The sequence below is a fragment of the Oncorhynchus nerka genome, linkage group LG27, assembly GCF_034236695.1.
Source record: "Oncorhynchus nerka isolate Pitt River linkage group LG27, Oner_Uvic_2.0, whole genome shotgun sequence".
Classification (NCBI taxonomy): domain Eukaryota; kingdom Metazoa; phylum Chordata; class Actinopteri; order Salmoniformes; family Salmonidae; genus Oncorhynchus; species Oncorhynchus nerka.
Genome location: NC_088422.1, coordinates 100,793,263 through 100,808,942, shown reverse-complemented (window position 1 = coordinate 100,808,942; position 15,680 = coordinate 100,793,263).

Genomic DNA, 15,680 nt, shown 5'->3' with positions numbered 1-15,680 from the left:
TACATATGACAAGGTCATGTTGAGGTCAGAATGGGGCGTGTCTAGTAGCTACATATGACCAGGTCATGTTGGGGTCAGAATGGGGCGTGTCTAGTAGCTACATATGACCAGGTCATGTTGAGGTCAGAATGGGGCGTGTCTAGTTGATACATATGACCAGGTCATGTTGGGGTCAGAATGGGGCGTGTCTAGTAACTACATATGACCAGGTCATGGTTGGGGTCAGAATGGGGCGTGTCTAGTAGCTACATATGACCAGGTCATTGTTGGGGTCAGAATGGGGCGTGTATAGTGGCTATATATGACCAGGTCATGGTTGGGGTCAGAATGGGGCGTGTCTAGCAGCTACATATGACCAGGTCATGGTTGGGGTCAGAATGGGGCGTGTCTAGTAGCTACATATGACCAGGTCATGGTTGGGGTCAGAATGGGGCGTGTCTAGTAGCTACATATGACCAGGTCATGGTTGGGGTCAGAATGGGGCGTGTCTAGTAGCTACATATGACCAGGTCATGTTGGGGTCAGAATGGGGCGTGTCTAGTTGCTACATATGACCAGGTCATGTTGGGGTCAGAATGGGGCGTGTCTAGTTGCTACATATGACCAGGTCATGGTTGGGGTCAGAATGGGGCGTGTCTAGTAGCTACATATGACCAGGTCATGTTGGGATCAGAATGGGGCGTGTCTAGTAGCTACATATGACCAGGTCATGTTGGGGTCAGAATGGGGCGTGTCTAGTTGCTACATATGACCAGGTCATGGTTGGGGTCAGAATGGGGCGTGTCTAGTAGCTACATATGACCTGGTCATGTTGGGATCAGAATGGGGCGTGTCTAGTTGCTACATATGACCAGGTCATGTTGGGGTCAGAATGGGGCGTGTCTAGTAGCTACATATGACCAGGTCATGGTTGGGGTCAGAATGGTGCGTGTCTAGTAGCTACATATGACCAGGTCATGTTGGGATCAGAATGGGGCGTGTCTAGTAGCTACATATGACCAGGTCATGTTGGGGTCAGAATGGGGCGTGTCTAGTAGCTACATATGACCAGGTCATGTTGGGGTCAGAATGGGGCGTGTCTAGTAGCTACATATGACCAGGTCATGTTGGGATCAGAATAGGGCGTGTCTAGTGGCTACATATGACAAGGTCATGTTGGGATCAGAATGGGGCGTGTCTAGTTGCTACATATGACCAGGTCATGTTGGGGTCAGAATGGGGCGTGTCTAGTTGCTACATATGACCAGGTCATGTTGGGGTCAGAATGCGGCGTGTCTAGTTGCTACATATGACCAGGTCATGTTGGGGTCAGAATGGGGCGTGTCTAGTAGCTCCATATGACCAGGTCATGGTTGGGGTCAGAAGGGCGTGTCTAGTAGCTACATATGACCAGGTCATGGTTGGGGTCAGAATGGGGCGTGTCTAGTTGCTACATATGACCAGGTCGGGGTTGGGGTCAGAATGGGGCGTGTCTAGTAGCTACATATGACAAGGTCATGTTGAGGTCAGAATGGGGCGTGTCTAGTAGCTACATATGACCAGGTCATGTTGGGGTCAGAATGGGGCGTGTCTAGTAGCTACATATGACCAGGTCATGTTGAGGTCAGAATGGGACGTGTCTAGTTGCTACATATGACCAGGTCATGTTGGGGTCAGAATGGGGCGTGTCTAGTAGCTACATATGACCAGGTCATGTTGGGGTCAGAATGGGGCGTGTCTAGTAGCTACATAAGACCAGGTCATTGTTGGGGTCAGAATGGGGCGTGTCTAGAGGCTATATATGACCAGGTCATGGTTGGGGTCAGAATGGGGCGTGTCTAGCAGCTACATATGACCAGTTCATGGTTGGGGTCAGAATGGGGCGTGTCTAGTAGCTACATATGACCAGGTCATGGTTGGGGTCAGAATGGGGCGTGTCTAGTAGCTACATATGACCAGGTCATGGTTGGGGTCAGAATGGGGCTTGTCTAGTAGCTACATATGACCAGGTCATGTTGGGGTCAGAATGGGGCGTGTCTAGTTGCTACATATGACCAGGTCATGTTGGGGTCAGAATGGGGCGTGTCTAGTTGCTACATATGACCAGGTCATGTTGGGGTCAGAATGGGGCGTGTCTTGTTGCTATATATGACCAGGTCATGGTTGGGGTCAGATGGGGCGTGTCTAGTAGCTACATATGACCAGGTTATGTTGAGGTCACAATGGGGCGTGTCTAGTAGCTACATATGACCAGGTCATGGTTGGGGTCAGAATGGGGCGTGTCTAGTAGCTATATATGACCAGGTCATGGTTGGGGTCAGAATGGGGCGTGTCTAGTAGCTACATATGACCAGGTCATGGTTGGGGTCAGAATGGGGCGTGTCTAGTAGCTACATATGACCAGGTCATGGTTGGGGTCAGAATGGGGCGTGTCTAGTAGCTACATATGACCAGGTCATGGTTGGGGTCAGAATGGGGCGTGTCTAGTAGCTACATATGACCAGGTTATGTTGAGGTCAGAATGGGGCGTGTCTAGTTGCTACATATGACCAGGTCATGGTTGGGGTCAGAATGGGGCGTGTCTAGTAGCTATATATGACCAGGTCATGGTTGGGGTCAGAATGGGGCGTGTCTAGTAGCTACATATGACCAGGTCATGGTTGGGGTCAGAATGGGGCGTGTCTAGTAGCTATATATGACCAGGTCATGGTTGGGGTCAGAATGGGGCATGTCTAGTAGCTACATATGACCAGGTCATGGTTGGGGTCAGAGGGCGCGTGTCTAGTAGCTACATATGACCAGGTCATGTTGAGGTCAGAATGGGACGTGTCTAGTTGCTACATATGACCAGGTCATGTTGAGGTCAGAATGGGACGTGTCTAGTTGCTACATATGACCAGGTCATGTTGGGGTCAGAATGGGGTGTGTCTAGGAGCTACATATGACCAGGTCATGGTTGGGGTCAGAATGGGGCGTGTCTAGTAGCTACATATGACCAGGTCATTGTTGGGGTCAGAATGGGGCGTGTCTAGCGGCTATATATGACCAGGTCATGGTTGGGGTCAGAATGGGGCGTGTCTAACAGCTACATATGACCAGGTCATGGTTGGGGTCAGAATGGGGCGTGTCTAGTAGCTACATATGACCAGGTCATGGTTGGGGTCAGAATGGGGCGTGTCTAGTAGCTACATATGACCAGGTCATGGTTGGGGTCAGAATGGGGCGTGTCTAGTAGCTACATATGACCAGGTCATGGTTGGGGTCAGAATGGGGCGTGTCTAGTAGCTACATATGACCAGGTTATGTTGAGGTCAGAATGGGGCGTGTCTAGTTGCTACATATGACCAGGTCATGGTTGGGGTCAGAATGGGGCGTGTCTAGTAGCTATATATGACCAGGTCATGGTTGGGGTCAGAATGGGGCGTGTCTAGTAGCTACATATGACCAGGTCATGGTTGGGGTCAGAATGGGGCGTGTCTAGTAGCTATATATGACCAGGTCATGGTTGGGGTCAGAATGGGGCATGTCTAGTAGCTACATATGACCAGGTCATGGTTGGGGTCAGAGGGGGCGTGTCTAGTAGCTACATATGACCAGGTCATGTTGAGGTCAGAATGGGACGTGTCTAGTTGCTACATATGACCAGGTCATGTTGGGGTCAGAATGGGGTGTGTCTAGGAGCTACATATGACCAGGTCATGGTTGGGGTCAGAATGGGGCGTGTCTAGTAGCTACATATGACCAGGTCATTGTTGGGGTCAGAATGGGGCGTGTCTAACAGCTACATATGACCAGGTCATGGTTGGGGTCAGAATGGGGCGTGTCTAGTAGCTACATATGACCAGGTCATGGTTGGGGTCAGAATGGGGCGTGTCTAGTAGCTACATATGACCAGGTCATGGTTGGGGTTAGAATGGGGCGTGTCTAGTAGCTACATATGACCAGGTCATGTTGGGGTCAGAATGGGGCGTGTCTAGATGCTACATATGACCAGGACATGTTGGGGTCAGAATGCGGCGTGTCTAGTTGCTACATATGACCAGGTCATGGTTGGGGTCAGAGGAGGCGTGTCTAGTAGCTACATATGACCAGGTCATGGTTGGGGTCAGAATGGGGCGTGTCTAGTTGCTACATATGACCAGGTCGGGGTTGGGGTCAGACTGGGGCGTGTCTAGTAGCTACATATGACCAGGTCATGTTGGGGTCAGAATGGGGCGTGTCTAGTTGCTACATATGACCAGGTCATGGTTGGGGTCAGAATGGGGCGTGTCTAGTAGCTATATATGACCAGGTCATGGTTGGGGTCAGAATGGGGCGTGTCTAGTAGCCACATATGACCAGGTCATGGTTGGGGTCAGAGGGGGCGTGTCTAGTAGCTACATATGACCAGGTCATGGTTGGGGTCAGAATGGGGCGTGTCTAGTTGATACATATTACCAGGTCGGGGTTGGGGTCAGAATGGGGCGTGTCTAGTAGCTACATATGACCAGGTCATGTTGGGGTCAGAATGGGGCGTGTCTAGTTGCTACATATGACCAGGTCATGTTGGGGTCAGAATGGGGCGTGTCTAGTTGCTACACATGACCAGGTCATGTTGGGGTCAGAATGGGGCGTGTCTAGTAGCTACATATGACCAGGTCATGTTGGGGTCAGAATGGGGCGTGTCTAGTAGCTACATATGACCAGGTCATGTTGGGGTCAGAATGGGGCGTGTCTAGTAGCTACATATGACCTGGTCATGTTGGGATCAGAATGGGGCGTGTCTAGTTGCTACATATGACAAGGTCATGTTGGGGTCAGAATGGGGCGTGTCTAGTAGCTACATATGACCAGGTCATGGTTGGGGTCAGAATGGGGCGTGTCTAGTAGCTACATATGACCAGGTCATGGTGGGGTCAGAATGGGGCGTGTCTAGTTGCTACATATGACCAGGTCATGTTGGGGTCAGAATGGGGATTGTGTCTAGTAGCTACATATGACCAGGTCATGTTGGGATCAGAATAGGGCGTGTCTAGTGGCTATATATGACAAGGTCATGTTGGGATCAGAATGGGGCGTGTCTAGTTGCTACATATGACCAGGTCATGTTGGGGTCAGAATGGGGCGTGTCTAGTTGCTACATATGACCAGGTCATGTTCGGATCAGAATAGGGCGTGTCTAGTGGCTACATATGACAAGGTCATGTTGGGATCAGAATGGGGCGTGTCTAGTTGCTACATATGACCAGGTCATGTTGGGGTCAGAATGGGGCGTGTCTAGTTGCTACATATGACCAGGTCATTGTTGGGGTCAGAATGGGGCGTGTCTAGTGGCTATATATGACCAGGTCATGGTTGGGGTCAGAATGGGGCGTGTCTAGTTGCTACATATGACCAGGTCGGGGTTGGGGTCAGAATGGGGCGTGTCTAGTAGCTACATATGACCAGGTCATGTTGGGATCAGAATAGGGCGTGTCTAGTGGCTACATATGACAAGGTCATGTTGGGATCAGAATGGGGCGTGTCTAGTTGCTACATATGACCAGGTCATGTTGGGGTCAGAATGGGGCGTGTCTAGTTGCTACATATGACCAGGTCATGGTTGGGGTCAGAATGGGGCGTGTCTAGTAGCTATATATGACCAGGTCATGGTTGGGGTCAGAATGTGGCGTGTCTAGTAGCTACATATGACCAGGTCATGTTGGGGTCAGAATGGGGCGTGTCTAGTTGCTACATATGACCAGGTCATGTTGGGGTCAGAATGGGGCGTGTCTAGTTGCTACATATGACCAGGTCATGGTTGGGGTGAGAATGGGGCGTGTCTAGTAGCTATATATGACCAGGTCATGGTTGGGGTCAGAGGGGGCGTGTCTGGTAGCTACATATGACCAGGTCATGGTTGGGGTCAGAGGGGGAGTGTCTAGTAGCTACATATGACCAGGTCATGGTTGGGGTCAGAATGGGGCGTGTCTAGTTGCTACATATGACCAGGTCGGGGTTGGGGTCAGAATGGGGCGTGTCTAGTAGCTACATATGACCAGGTCATGTTGGGATCAGAATAGGGCGTGTCTAGTGGCTACATATGACAAGGTCATGTTGGGATCAGAATGGGGCGTGTCTAGTTGCTACATATGACCAGGTCATGTTGGGGTCAGATTGGGGCGTGTCTAGTTGCTACATATGACCAGGTCATGGTTGGGGTCAGAATGGGGCGTGTCTATTAGCTACATATGACCAGGTCATGGTTGGGGTCAGAATGGGGCGTGTCTAGTAGCTACATATGACCAGGTCGGGGTTGGGATCAGAATAGGGCGTGTCTAGTGGCTACATATGACAAGGTCATGTTGGGATCAGAATGGGGCGTGTCTAGTTGCTACATATGACCAGGTCATGTTGGGGTCAGAATGGGGCGTGTCTAGTTGCTACATATGACCAGGTCATGTTGGGGTCAGAATGGGGCGTGTCTAGTAGCTACATATGACCAGGTCATGTTGGGGTCAGAATGGGGCGTGTCTAGTAGCTACATATCACCAGGTCATTGTTGGGGTCAGAATGGGGCGTGTCTAGTAGCTACATATGACCAGGTCATGTTGGGGTCAGAATGGGGCGTGTCTAGTAGCTACATATGACCAGGTCATGTTGGGGTCAGAATGGGGCCTGTCTATTAGCTACATATAAAACTCGCCTCCCTGCGGACCTGACATCCTTTCACTCCCTCCTCTCTACATTTTCCTCTTCTCTCTCTGCTGCTAAAGCCACTTTCTACCACTCTAAATTCCAAGCATCTGCCTCTAACCCTAGGAAGCTCTTTGCAACCTTCTCCTCCCTCCTGAATCCTCCTCCCCCTCCCCCCCCCTCCTCCCTCTCTGCAGATGACTTCGTCAACCATTTTGAAAAGAAGGTCGACGACATCCGATCCTCGTTTGCTAAGTCAAACGACACCGCTGGTTCTGCTCACACTGCCCTACCCTGTGCTCTGACCTCTTTCTCCCCTCTCTCTCCAGATGAAATCTCGCGTCTTGTGACGGCCGGCCGCCCTACAACCTGCCCGCTTGACCCTATCCCCTCCTCTCTTCTCCAGACCATTTCCGGAGACCTCCTCCCTTACCTCACCTCGCTCATCAACTCATCCCTGACCGCTGGCTCGTCCCTTCCGTCTTCAAGAGAGCGAGAGTTGCACCCCTTCTGAAAAAACCTACACTCGATCCCTCCGATGTCAACAACTACAGACCAGTATCCCTTCTTTCTTTTCTCTCCAAAACTCTTGAGCGTGCCGTCCTTGGCCAGCTCTCCCGCTATCTCTCTCAGAATGACCTTCTTGATCCAAATCAGTCAGGTTTCAAGACTAGTCATTCAACTGAGACTGCTCTTCTCTGTATCACGGAGGCGCTCCGCACTGCTAAAGCTAACTCTCTCTCCTCTGCTCTCATCCTTCTAGACCTATCGGCTGCCTTCGATACTGTGAACCATCAGATCCTCCTCTCCACCCTCTCCGAGTTGGGCATCTCCGGCGCGGCCCACGCTTGGATTGCGTCCTACCTGACAGGTCGCTCCTACCAGGTGGCGTGGCGAGAATCCGTCTCCACACCACGTGCTCTCACCACTGGTGTCCCCCAGGGCTCTGTTCTAGGCCCTCTCCTATTCTCGCTATACACCAAGTCACTTGGCTCTGTCATAACCTCACATGGTCTCTCCTATCATTGCTATGCAGACGACACACAATTAATCTTCTCCTTTCCCCCTTCTGATGACCAGGTGGCGAATCGCATCTCTGCATGTCTGGCAGACATATCCGTGTGGATGACGGATCACCACCTCAAGCTGAACCTCGGCAAGACGGAGCTGCTCTTCCTCCCGGGGAAGGACTGCCCGTTCCATGATCTCGCCATCACGGTTGACAACTCCATTGTGTCCTCCTCCCAGAGCGCTAAGAACCTTGGCGTGATCCTGGACAACACCCTGTCGTTCTCAACTAACATCAAGGCGGTGGACCGTTCCTGTAGGTTCATGCTCTACAACATCCGCAGAGTACGACCCTGCCTCACACAGGAAGCGGCGCAGGTCCTAATCCAGGCACTTGTCATCTCCCGTCTGGATTACTGCAACTCGCTGTTGGCTGGGCTCCCTGCCTGTGCCATTAAACCCCTACAACTCATCCAGAACGCCGCAGCCCGTCTGGTGTTCAACCTTCCCAAGTTCTCTCACGTCACCCCGCTCCTCCGCTCCCTCCACTGGCTTCCAGTTGAAGCTCGCATCCGCTACAAGACCATGGTGCTTGCCTACGGAGCTGTGAGGGGAACGGCACCTCAGTACCTCCAGGCTCTGATCAGGCCCTACACCCAAACAAGGGCACTGCGTTCATCCACCTCTGGCCTGCTCGCCTCCCTACCACTGAGGAAGTACAGTTCCCGCTCAGCCCAGTCAAAACTGTTCGCTGCTCTGGCCCCCCAATGGTGGAACAAACTCCCTCACGACGCCAGGACAGCGGAGTCAATCACCACCTTCCGGAGACACCTGAAACCCCACCTCTTTAAGGAATACCTAGGATAGGATAAAGTAATCCCTCTCACCCCCCCTCCCCCTGAAAAGATTTAGATGCACTACTGTTCCACTGGAGGTCATAAGGTGAATGCACCAATTTGTAAGTCGCTCTGGATAAGAGCGTCTGCTAAATGACTTAAATGTAATGTAATGTACATATGACCAGGTCATGGTTGGGGTCAGAATGGGGCGTGTCTAGTAGCTACATATGACCAGGTCGGGGTTGGGGTCAGAATGGGGCGTGTCTAGTTGCTACATATGACCAGGTCATGTTGGCGTCAGAATGGGGCGTGTCTAGTTGCTACATATGACCAGGTCATGTTGGGGTCAGAATGGGGCGTGTCTAGTAGCTACATATGACCAGGTCGGGGTTGGGGTCAGAATGGGGCGTGTCTAGTTGCTACATATGACCAGGTCATGGTTGGGGTCAGAATGGGGCGTGTCTAGTAGCTACATATGACCAGGTCATTGTTGGGGTCAGAGGGGGCGTGTCTAGTAGCTACATATGACCAGGTCATGGTTGGGTTCAGAATGGGGCGTGTCTAGTTGCTACATATGACCAGGTCGGGGTTGGGGTCAGAATGTGGCGTGTCTAGTAGCTACATATGACCAGGTCATGTTGGGGTCAGAATGGGGCGTGTCTAGTTGCTACATATGACCAGGTCATGTTGGGGTCAGAATGGGGCGTGTCTAGTTGCTACATATGACCAGGTCGGGGTTGGGGTCAGAATGGGGCGTGTCTAGTGGCTACATATGACCAGGTCATGTTGGGGTCAGAATGGGGCGTGTCTAGTAGCTACATATGACCAGGTCATGTTGGGGTCAGAATGGGGCGTGTCTAGTAGCTACATATGACCAGGTCATGTTGGGATCAGAATGGGGCGTGTCTAGTAGCTACATATGACCAGGTCATGTTGGGGTCAGAATGGGGCGTGTCTAGTGGCTACATATGACCAGGTCATGTTGGGGTCAGAATGGGGCGTGTCTAGTAGCTACATATGACCAGGTCACGTTTGGGGTCAGAATGGGGCGTGTCTAGTAGCTACATATGACCAGGTCATTGTTGGGGTCAGAATGGGGCGTGTCTAGTGGCTACATATGACCAGGTCATTGTTGGGGTCAGAATGGGGCGTGTCTAGTTGCTACATATGACCAGGTCGGGGTTGGGGTCAGAATGGGGCGTGTCTAGTTGCTACATATGACCAGGTCATGTTGGGGTCAGAATGGGGCGTGTCTAGTAGCTACATATGACCAGGTCGGGGTTGGGGTCAGAATGGGGCGTGTCTAGTTGCTACATATGACCAGGTCATGTTGGGGTCAGAATGGGGCGTGTCTAGTAGCTACATATGACCAGGTCATGTTGGGGTCAGAATGGGGCGTGTCTAGTAGCTACATATGACCAGGTCATGTTGGGGTCAGAATGGGGCGTGTCTAGTAGCTACATATGACCAGGTCATGTTGGGGTCAGAATGGGGCGTGTCTATTAGCTACATATGACCAGGTCGGGGTTTGGGTCAGAATGGGGCGTGTCTAGTAGCTACATATGACCAGGTCGGGGTTTGGGTCAGAATGGGGCGTGTCTAGTTGCTACATATGACCAGGTCATGTTGGTGTCAGAATGGGGCGTGTCTAGTAGCTACATATGACCAGGTCATGTTGGGGTCAGAATGGGGCGTGTCTAGTAGCTACATATGACCAGGTCATGGTTGGGGTCAGAATGGGGCGTGTCTAGTAGCTACATATGACCAGGTCATTGTTGGGGTCAGAATGGGGCGTGTCTAGTAGCTACATATGACCAGGTCGGGGTTTGGGTCAGAATGGGGCGTGTCTAGTTGCTACATATGACCAGGTCATGTTGGGGTCAGAATGGGGCGTGTCTAGTAGCTACATATGACCAGGTCATGTTGGGATCAGAATGGGGCGTGTCTAGTAGCTACATATGACCAGGTCATGTTGGGGTCAGAATGGGGCGTGTCTAGTTGCTACATATGACCAGGTCATGTTGGGGTCAGAATGGGGCGTGTCTAGTTGTATGGGGCTCATGCTTCGGGCTTGTTTCACAAATCTGTAAAGTTGTACAACTGTGCTCATGTTGAACGATTGATTGATTGAATGTAAATTCCCAGTTCCGTTATCATTTCACAGAGTGACTGGAGATAAATTGCTGATTGTCTTCTGCTCTCCACATGATATATATTATAACATTATTTACAAAGATATTCAAGGGTTTCCGCAGATTACATTTACCTGAAGCTGTAATGCTGTGGATCACAGCCCACACCCGTGTCCTGATCTGTCCAACCCTTCACCACTAGAGGGCGTATGTGTGTGTTCTTCATCTATAATCTCCTTTTAGTTCAACACATAACAGCCGTGTCCTGATCTGTCCAACCCTTCACCACTAGAGGGCGTATGTGTGTGTTCTTCATCTATAATCTCCTTTTAGTTCAACACATAACAGCCGTGTCCTGATCTGTCCAACCCTTCACCACTAGAGGGCGTATGTGTGTGTTCTTCATCTATAATCTCCTTTTAGTTCAACACATAACAGCCGTGTCCTGATCTGTCCAACCCTTCACCACTAGAGGGCGTATGTGTGTGTTCTTCATCTATAATCTCCTTTTAGTTCAACACATAACAGCCGTGTCCTGATCTGTCCAACCCTTCACCACTAGAGGGCGTATGTGTGTGTTCTTCATCTATAATCTCCTTTTAGTTCAACACATAACAGCCGTGTCCTGATCTGTCCAACCCTTCACCACTAGAGGGCGTATGTGTGTGTGTTCTTCATCTATAATCTCCTTTTAGTTCAACACATAACAGCCGTGTCCTGATCTGTCCAACCCTTCACCACTAGAGGGCGTATGTGTGTGTTCTTCATCTATAATCTCCTTTTAGTTCAACACATAACAGCCGTGTCCTGATCTGTCCAACCCTTCACCACTAGAGGGCGTATGTGTGTGTTCTTCATCTATAATCTCCTTTTAGTTCAACACATAACAGCCGTGTCCTGATCTGTTCAACCCTTCACCACTAGAGGGCGTATGTGTGTGTTCTTCATCTATAATCTCCTTTTAGTTCAACACATAACAGCCGTGTCCTGATCTGTCCAACCCTTCACCACTAGAGGGCGTATGTGTGTGTTCTTCATCTATAATCTCCTTTTAGTTCAACACATAACAGCCGTGTCCTGATCTGTCCAACCCTTCACCACTAGAGGGCGTATGTGTGTGTTCTTCATCTATAATCTCCTTTTAGTTCAACACATAACAGCCGTGTCCTGATCTGTCCAACCCTTCACCACTAGAGGGCGTATGTGTGTGTTCTTCATCTATAATCTCCTTTTAGTTCAACACATAACAGCCGTGTCCTGATCTGTCCAACCCTTCACCACTAGAGGGCGTATGTGTGTGTTCTTCATCTATAATCTCCTTTTAGTTCAACACATAACAGCCGTGTCCTGATCTGTCCAACCCTTCACCACTAGAGGGCGTATGTGTGTGTTCTTCATCTATAATCTCCTTTTAGTTCAACACATAACAGCCGTGTCCTGATCTGTCCAACCCTTCACCACTAGAGGGCGTATGTGTGTGTTCTTCATCTATAATCTCCTTTTAGTTCAAGACATAACAGCCGTGTCCTGATCTGTCCAACCCTTCACCACTAGAGGGCGTATGTGTGTGTTCTTCATCTATAATCTCCTTTTAGTTCAACACATAACAGCCGTGTCCTGATCTGTCCAACCCTTCACCACTAGAGGGCGTATGTGTGTGTTCTTCATCTACAGTCTCCTTTTCGCTCATCGTATAACAGCCAGGTCCTGATCTGTCCAACCCTTCACCACTAGAGGGCGTATGTGTGTGTTCTTCATCTATAATCTCCTTTTAGTTCAACACATAACAGCCGTGTCCTGATCTGTCCAACCCTTCACCACTAGAGGGCGTATGTGTGTGTTCTTCATCTATAATCTCCTTTTAGTTCAACACATAACAGCCGTGTCCTGATCTGTCCAACCCTTCACCACTAGAGGGCGTATGTGTGTGTTCTTCATCTACAGTCTCCTTTTCGCTCATCGTATAACAGCCAGGTCCTGATCTGTCCAACCCTTCACCACTAGAGGGCGTATGTGTGTGTTCTTCATCTATAATCTCCTTTTAGTTCAACACATAACAGCCGTGTCCTGATCTGTTCAACCCTTCACCACTAGAGGGCGTATGTGTGTGTTCTTCTTCTACAGTCTCCTTTTCGCTCATCGTATAACAGCCAGGTCCTGATCTGTCCAACCCTTCACCACTAGAGGGCGTATGTGTGTGTTCTTCATCTATAATCTCCTTTTAGTTCAACACATAACAGCCGTGTCCTGATCTGTCCAACCCTTCACCACTAGAGGGCGTATGTGTGTGTTCATCTACAGTCTCCTTTTCGCTCATCGTATAACAGCCAGGTCCTGATCTGTCCAACCCTTCACCACTAGAGGGCGTATGTGTGTGTTCATCTATAATCTCCTTTTAGCTCAACGTATAACAGCCAGGTCCTGGGCGTGGGAGGTTTAGTGAGGTGATTCTGATCACTGCATGTGTATGTGTGTTGACATAACAGGACTCAGACAGATCCTCTCCCTTCCTGGATATTAACCTATGAGAAGGGGAGTATGATATCAGATGACCTGTGTTGCTTTTTTGGACCAGTTCCTATTTACCTTAGTCATGGGAAAATGTGTCAAAACGGTCTGTTTTGACTAGTGTCGTGAACTTTGACCTCCCTCCGTAGGAATCTAAAAACAATCAACCCTCCCAGTCAGATTATTATCATGAACTGTCTCTATGGGTTAAAATTAAATAAAACAATTGACTTTTGAGCTGAGCAGAATGAGTGATTCTTAAGCATCTCCCAGGCGACATCTTGAGGAGGGGTTAGCTAGATGAACTTGTCAACTTTACGTGAGGAGGAAGGAGGAGGACGCTCTAGAGGCTCCTCACGGGAATCTAATGACTCTTCATCTAGAGTAGAGAAGTGAAGGAGGAAGGAGGAGGACGCTCTAGAGGCTCCTCACGGGAATCTAATGACTCTTCGTCTAAAGTAGAGAAGTGAAGGAGGAAGGAGGAACACGGTGGTGGCAGTGTGGTGTCTCTCTGTTCAAACCATTTAAAGAAGCACTCTACCACACGAGAGAGAGAGAGAGAGAGAGAGAGAGAGAGAGAGAGAGAGAGAGAGAGAGAGAGAGAGAGAGAGAGAGACAGAGAGACAGAGACAGAGACAGAGACAGAGACAGAGACAGAGAGAATGCTCAATAGAATCCAGTGGTGGAAAAAGCACCCCAATGTCATACTTCAGTAAAAGTAAAGATACCTTAATAGAAAATTACTCAAGTAAAAGTGAAAGTCACCCAGTAAAATACTACTTGAGTAAAAGTCTAAAAGTATTTGGTTTTACATATACTTAAGTATCAAAAGTACATTTAATTGCTAAAAAATATACTTAAGAATCAAAAGTAAAAGTAAAAGTATAAATCATTTCAAATTCATTATATGTACCTATTTAATCCCATCAGTCACAATAATGACTGTAAAAAAACGTTTTCTGTTAGAAGGCTATAAACATGTTACTGAATGACGTATCAATGTATTTCCAGTTATAAGGCTCTAAACATGTTACTGAATGACGTATCAATGTATTTCCAGCTATAAGGATCTAAACATGTTACTGAATGACGTATCAATGTATTTCCAGTTATAAGGCTCTAAACATGTTACTGAATGACGTGTCAATGTATTTCCAGTTATAAGGCTCTAAACATGTTACTGAATGACGTATCAATGTATTTCCAGTTATAAGGCTCTAAACATGTTACTGAATGATTTCCAGTTATAAGGCTCAATGTATTTCCAGTTATAAGGCTCTAAACATGTTACTGAATGACGTATCAATGTATTTCCAGTTATAAGGCTCTAAACATGTTACTGAATGACGTATCAATGTATTTCCAGTTATAAGGCTCTAAACATGTTACTGAATGACGTATCAATGTATTTCCAGTTATAAGGCTCTAAACATGTTACTGAAGGACGTATCAATGTATTTCCAGCTATAAGGATCGAAACATGTTACTGAATGACGTATCAATGTATTTCCAGTTATAAGGCTCTAAACATGTTACTGAATGACGTATCAATGTATTTCCAGTTATAAGGCTCTAAACATGTTACTGAATGACGTATCAATGTATTTCCAGCAAATATTGAAATAATAAAAAGATCTCAATGAAATATGTGCAGTGTCACATGTTTCCTGTAAATTGTCACAGCTGTTTACTTCCTGGTTGCACCATGACAAAACGATGCTCCCAAAAAACTCCCTAAAAACAAAAGGTTGGTAAATGTATGTTACTTTTATTTATCCGTTATTTTACCAGGTGAGTTGACTGAGAACACGTTCTCATTTACAGCAACGACCTGGGGAATAGTTACAGGGGAGAGGAGGGGGGGATGAATGAGCCCATTGCAAACTGGGGATTATATTAGGTGACCATGATGGTTTGAGGGCCAGATTGGGAATTTAGTATAAAGATAGGACAAAGATCTTTGGTACACATAATCTTTAAGGTGTCTCGTATTGATATATGCATTTGTAATTACTCAACTTTGTTCAGTGTGGTCGTAGAATGAGTAAACATGTTGACGGCAACAATAGTGACCGGGGGATTAACACAGTGCATCTTGGTATACACATATTTATACACATACATAGTTATTGTTCGACCTAACTTTCTACTCTGTTCTTTCTTTTAGTTTCACTTTCAGTCAAGTTCTGGATATGTTGTTATCTAGGTGACCGTCCAGACAAGGCGTGCGACATTGCAGTTCTCTCTCTCAAAATGAGGAAGATGCTGTCCTCAGTGATAGTGATAGTGAAGGGTCATAGACTATGATGGGGAGACAGGCCATTGGCCAGCCAGGCTGGTTGAATGCGTATGCTGAACCTATCACAAACAGATCATGACAGGGACACCGTTATCAGTGATGAAGGCCTACCCTCCTTAGTCACACTAGAATGTGACCGGGCATCCTTGAGACAATGCTGGGGACTGTCAGTGACAGAGTTTTAAATGTGTTAACAACTGGGATGGGGACTGTCATTGACAGAGTTTTAAATGTGTTAATAACTGGGCTGGGGACTGTCAT